This window comes from Athene cunicularia (assembly GCF_003259725.1).
Source record: "Athene cunicularia isolate RWA chromosome 1 unlocalized genomic scaffold, athCun1 chr1_part2, whole genome shotgun sequence".
NCBI lineage: Eukaryota > Metazoa > Chordata > Aves > Strigiformes > Strigidae > Athene > Athene cunicularia.
Genome location: NW_020799092.1, coordinates 49,073,115 through 49,079,314, shown reverse-complemented (window position 1 = coordinate 49,079,314; position 6,200 = coordinate 49,073,115).

The following is a 6,200-nucleotide window of genomic DNA, read 5'->3' as shown; positions in this document are numbered from 1 at the left end:
CAGTGAAAGTGAAGCAATCACTAAGACAATAATTTCTAAAGCTGTTCTGGGATAAATATGTTAAAATATTCTATAAATTATTTGGAAGACTGTGCAGATGACTGGGCACAGGTAGGACATTTTGTTCAACTTTTTTAGGACAAATAGTCTGAAAATATGCACATTTATTATGCTTTTCACCATGAGAAAAAAAAAAAGTATCCATTTTTTTTTTTCTTCATGATAGAGGATACATTGCAGTATGATGTATTAAATCTAATTATTGTAGCCACTTGCATTTGAAATTTTCTACTTAGGATCATAAGAGCTAAAGCACAGGCTTAACATTTTAGCTTCTATTAAAAAATTGCTCTTAAAAACCAGCTGTTTTGACCCTGGCCAGGAGTATAAGAATCATTACAACATTGTTCATTGAGGAAAGTCAGGTGTCATTTTGGGTAAAGAGGTTTAAAACCTGTATCATCTGGGCAACAGTGGGTTCTTTGGTACTCTTTCTTCCTGTATTTGTGAAGCTGCTGTTGCAACAGAATCCCAGGCATTTGAGAATGAGAATGTTTGAGAACACCAATAACATGAGCAACAATCATTCAACTGGCCAAGCACTGATTTACAGTATTCTTTGTAGGCAGATTACTAACAGGCAACAGTCCAAAATATTTCAATGACTTAAAAATGTTTCCAAGAAAATGTTACTGATTTTAATAGTGACTATGCAATACATAGTAAACATGAATGCAAGAGATTAAGAGATCAGCAAAGAGTTCTCAGCAGCACGGATTTAACACAGGAAGCAATGGAGAAAGTCTAAGGTTAAACTGTTCAGTTAAAGCCAGAACGGAAACTAGGGCAAGAAAAAGAAAACATGGTGTCATAAACATGATGACATCTCTGTGCTAGGAAGATGACTCACAATACAGTTGTAAAACCTAGGTACAAAAAGTTCTTATAGATTCTAGAAAGTAAGGCAGAATTGGTAATCGTGTCATGTTTTCACCACAGATAAATCTATTTCCCCTTTTGATTAAAAGGTCAGGCAGATCAAATGCAATCAGATAAAGCACATGGTAAATCACATACTCAAAGTACTCTAATTAGTTATGAAATACAATAATGTGTCAATGAGTTCTTTTCAGGTTAGACAGAGAAGGAGTTTTCTTAGAATAGTCATACAGGAAAAAATGCAGTTTTAAGTGAAAAGGAAAGCACGTTGATCTAACGGCTTACATCTAGAATACATCAACTAATAAAACAGCTGAGGAAAGTGTCAAGATCATCTTTGTAGTTTCAAGTGAGGAGAAATACAAATTCTGCAAGAAGTTGAGTTCTCTGGCTTCGGCTCTCATTATTTTGCATATGTGTTGCAGGTTTTCCTACAGCAAAGCAGCAAGCTGCTGCATGTCCCCTTTAACTGTGGGTACAGAGGAATTTACAATGTAAGCATTTTGTAATATACTTTGTGAAATCTGTGCCATCACCTCAAGTTTTTTCTGTAGATTCATTGTTGCACAGAAATGCTGCAGAACTGACACATATTCACTCAAGGGGGGTGGGAGATATTGCTTCTTTATCATCAAAAGACATTTATTTGTGGGATTTTATGGAGCAAGAGCAATGTATCACAAGGTTTATTACTTTGTATGTGAGGTTGGGTAATGAGTTAACAAAACTGTATTGTTTGCTGACTGGAGTCATGACATTTTGTAAAGGAAAGGAACCTCCTATGAAGTAATGCAGAAATTCTGGCTGTCATATTTGTAAAGAAAATAATCTGTGTTCATTTCTCAATAATAAAGTGCTTTGAGATTATGCAAGTACACCAATGCAAGATAGTAATTAACTATTGAAGAGACAGAATCTAACTACTCCATGATGTCTTTTTTTTTTTTTTTTAAGTTAGTTCTTCCTCTTTTGTTCATATTAGTTTTACCATTTGTTTGTACTTACAGCCTCCTCTCTGCTTCTAGAGAAAAAGAAAGAACCTTTCAGATGTAGGCAGTATACTGCCTGCAATATATAAAAGTGCTTTTTCCTTACAATTTGGTGCTGCTTCTATCCTTATTCTGTGTTCAGTTAATACTTTGTGAGGTAAAATAACACCCTCTTCTCCTCTATTGTTTCTGTTGATTTTCTGTTTTGGGATTTTGACAGGAAAAGGGGATCCAGTTTAAAGCTAGTCAGAGTTATCAACTAATGGCTTCAAGAATGCAGACTAAGCAATCTGGCCACTTCTGTAGCCAGAGCAGCTAGTTTGAATGTGGGTCCAAGTTTTTCTAAAGTGTTTCTTTGAGCAGTGGTTCTGGTTACAGCTAACTCTAGTAATCACAGTTAATACTGACCCTCTTCACAAAGTCCCATTTGCAGCATCTAGACAGGCAGAATCCTGATTTCTGCCCAGGAATTCCAGGCAACACAGTAACAGGCAAATACTAATGCTAACGCTGCTATCAGTAATAGGGAATTCATCACTGTACTTTAAAAGACGGTAAGCTGAGAATAGATTGACCTGTGTTGTCGGACTTTACCTTAAAAATGCAACAAAATAGATCCAAAATCTACTTACTTGGGTTCTGGCAGTAGCTCTGGTGCAATAAATATTTCTAAATGTATACATGTGTCAAATAAACTACGCCCCAAATCAATGCACACCTCTTTTTTTTTTTTTTTAACCTGGATGTTTAAGCCACCGCAGACAGCCAGCACTGCAATCCTGACATTCTGCTGGTTGGGTGGGCATGAGGTTCTGCATTGGGCCAGAAGAGAAGGATTTTATTTTACGGTCTGGAGAAGCAATTGCAATATTTCAAAATATGGAAATTTGAATCACCATAACCTGTGAACTACTCTACATTTTGTGACACAAGAAAGAACCAATAAACTGCACCCTCTATGCAAAACAGGCTCAGGAACAGCAGCATTTGCTGGTATGAGAATGCACCTTCTGTCATTCTTTGCATAAAAAATGCAACTTGTGAAACTTATGCCTCTGATGGCACTTTATTTACCATTCTTTGGAAGTTACCTTTCTGTATAAATGTTCAAGTTTTCTTTCTTCAGCTTGGAAGATGCTGTTGGATTTTGACCTGTCTCTGAGGAAGCAAGCTGGTTAGAAACCAGTGGCTCTTGCTTCATCCTTCAAACAAATATTATGATGTTATGAATAATATAAAACAAACTTCTTAAAGATGATTTTGTGAGAGAATCGGTAAGATTTGAGGTGTATGCCACTGCTGATGATGTGCATGATGACATGCCACAATAATAGAAGCTGGGTTTACTATTAAATTTCCTCCTGATGCCAGTGGTTGGTGGCCCTGGAGGTTGGGCTGTTGCTTCAGAGTAGTTGAATGAACCATTAATTCAACTCTGTCTCTGATAAAGACAATGCTTAATATTTGTGCTGAGTATTTTACTGATACATACTTGTGTAATTGTTTAGATTTTTTTTTTTTTTTTTCTTAAAGAAAACCTCATTAGCTGTTTACAGCTATCTCAAATTTGTTAAAAAACTTTCTGATCTCCAGGTTATTCCCAGCTGTTGAATTTTTTATGTATTTAAAATTAACTTCTTACTCTGATCAGTTCTGTCATCATTTCACGTATTGGCACATTCATGATGAATGTATGCAAAAGAAAGCATGAAGACACCCAAACAAATTAAAATTTTAACTTGAATTAATACTTTTTGAAGGTTTGGCCTGGTGTTAGTCAAAATGCCATGCTTCTGAATCAGAAGTGATAAACTCACAAGAGAGAGTGCTGGAAATAATCCATGGACATCCTGTTCTTATTAGACATGAGCTAAAACATTCTGACAGATTTCAAACCTGCTGAAATATTCATTAAAAATTTTGATGTCTACTCCAGCGTTGCTGGGAGCACGTCTTACTGATCTTTTTAAGGGTGACAAAAAAAAAAAAAAAAAAAAAAAAAAAAAAAAAAAAGGGAGAAGACAGAAGTATATATGGTGAAAAACAGAGTGAGAAAAGAGGTAGAGAGCTGACTGTGTGAAAAAGAAAGAGACACCCTGGGAAAACAACAGAGAAAAGAGAAAGAAAAAGAATCCCAACTTTTGTAAGTATGTCTCTTTAGGACTGAGACTGTGCCAAACCCTGGGCTTGGAGGCTGTTCTGTCCTTAATACATAGCACATGATTGTCTGTAGCTAGAAAAACATTTTTTGTGGTTTTTAAAAAATTGAATTATCCTTATATGAAATAAAACAAACTGTGAGTTTAAATGACAGAGTAAAAAGAGACAAAATGCATTTTGCAAGCCCTCAGAGAGTTTAAAAATCCCTTAGGTTCACAAAACCTCAAACTCCATAAGGTTCATTTATTCCCAGAGTAGATGTACAATGGAGTTGCTTCCATCTACTTTAAGTTTTCATCAGACTCTTTCTATTTAGCTAACTGATTCTCCTATCAAGAAGTGTTTGTATTAAGGGCAAGATTGAGAATACACCATTGACACTTCCTGTGCAATCTAGATAGGAGTTAGTAAGGAGAGAGGTTATAAAATCTGTGTAACTTTCAAAGCTACAAGACTGTAGGCAGTTGAGTATGATTGGGAATGTTTATTTCAGCACCTATGCCTTGTTTCAGATAGGCTCATTTGCCTTTTAAGATCTGCACCTTGACCTGTTTGAAGCATTTAGTGTGTCTAAACCCCAGAGAGGGTGAGTCTGAGTATATTCCTTAAAAATATTATTTCCTATTTGCTGCCTCTAGGTAACTTCCCACTCAGCAGAGGTTTTTAGCTTGTTCCTCACAAACACCATTCTCCACTCTATATGATATCTAGGCTCCCGGCTTAGTGTCTTAACAGACTAATGGGTCCACTTTGCAGATGTTGGACTGCCTGCTAAACAACATGAAGCTGACTCTGTGTTAGCTTAAAATAGAAGCAAAGGCTTGCAGCTCTCAAACCTGCAATGCTAATGTATCTTCTAGTCAAGTAATACCTATTGAGTGGATGACAAAGCAGGGGTGTATGTGAAGTTAGATACTGAAATGAGTTGATACTGATGGTCAATATCAGTAGACTGATAATCAACAGAGATACCATGGGGCTGGGTGAGCCTCATCACCTGCACTTCAAGTAGGCTGACTCCTGCAGTTTCCTGAGATCCAAGGAACTTGACTGTAAAATTTGCGATGTGGGAGACTGGTGTTTTTTTTTGTTTTTTTTTTTTCTCCTGAATTAAAACATATTCCTAGCTCCAAACTACCAGTAATCTTGAGCAGATGCCTAGGGAAGAACACAGGAAAAGGTGATCTGATTGTTGCTTAAGTTCATATTCACTTTTAGCATTTTTTATGTTCCTTGAAAGGAATTCTACCCATTTCATGAAAACTATACCTTTTAGTTCAGTTTGAATTTTTATTTGGAGCTTCATTTGATATTTCTCACTCTTGAATTGGTAGATGCAGTACAAAATTGGTGCCAGGCTACCCTCTCCATCACATTTATGATTTTATACACTTCTGCCACATCCCTCAGTCATCTGTTTCTCAGACTGTAGAGTCCTGAATTATTTGACTGTCTCCTTACATGGAAGCTGTTGCAGACCTCTGACTATCCTTGCTCTGTTCCAGTTTTTCTTTATTATGAAGTATGTTCTGATCCCCACTTCTTTACTCATCTTTGGAACTAACTAGATGGTAGGTGGAGCCTTCCTCCGGTCAGGACTCTTCCTTAGAGTTAGGTATCTTCACTATTAATTCACTAAAAAATGATGTGTAGTGACTCATTTTTCTTAGGACACATTTACATAAATGCACGTGTGTGAGTGAGTATATGTGAGTACTTGAGATTTGCTTCACCTGCTCTTCTACCATGGATAACACAAAGGTGTTTATGAATTACTGTACCTGGGGCAGGTTTGGGCACTCAAGTGTCCTGCCTTCCTGGCCAGAATGTGACCCTTCAACTGGAGAGTCAGTCACACAGGCTCTTTCTCACACTTAAATTATAGAATCATCACTTATGCCATGTGCAGTTTGTCTGCTTCAGGGACACCCTTACTGCGGTGTGGCCTTGCCTCCCTCTCCAGGCCATATCTGAGAGATGACAGAAGTGGGTTAGTACTCACTTGGTATGTGAGGGCAGGTTTTCCTTATCTTCTCTAATTGCTAAGTTATTGTGTAGCAGGGCTTTTCCTCTTCTAAACGAAATAGCAGCTGCTGCAATACTTCCTCCAGT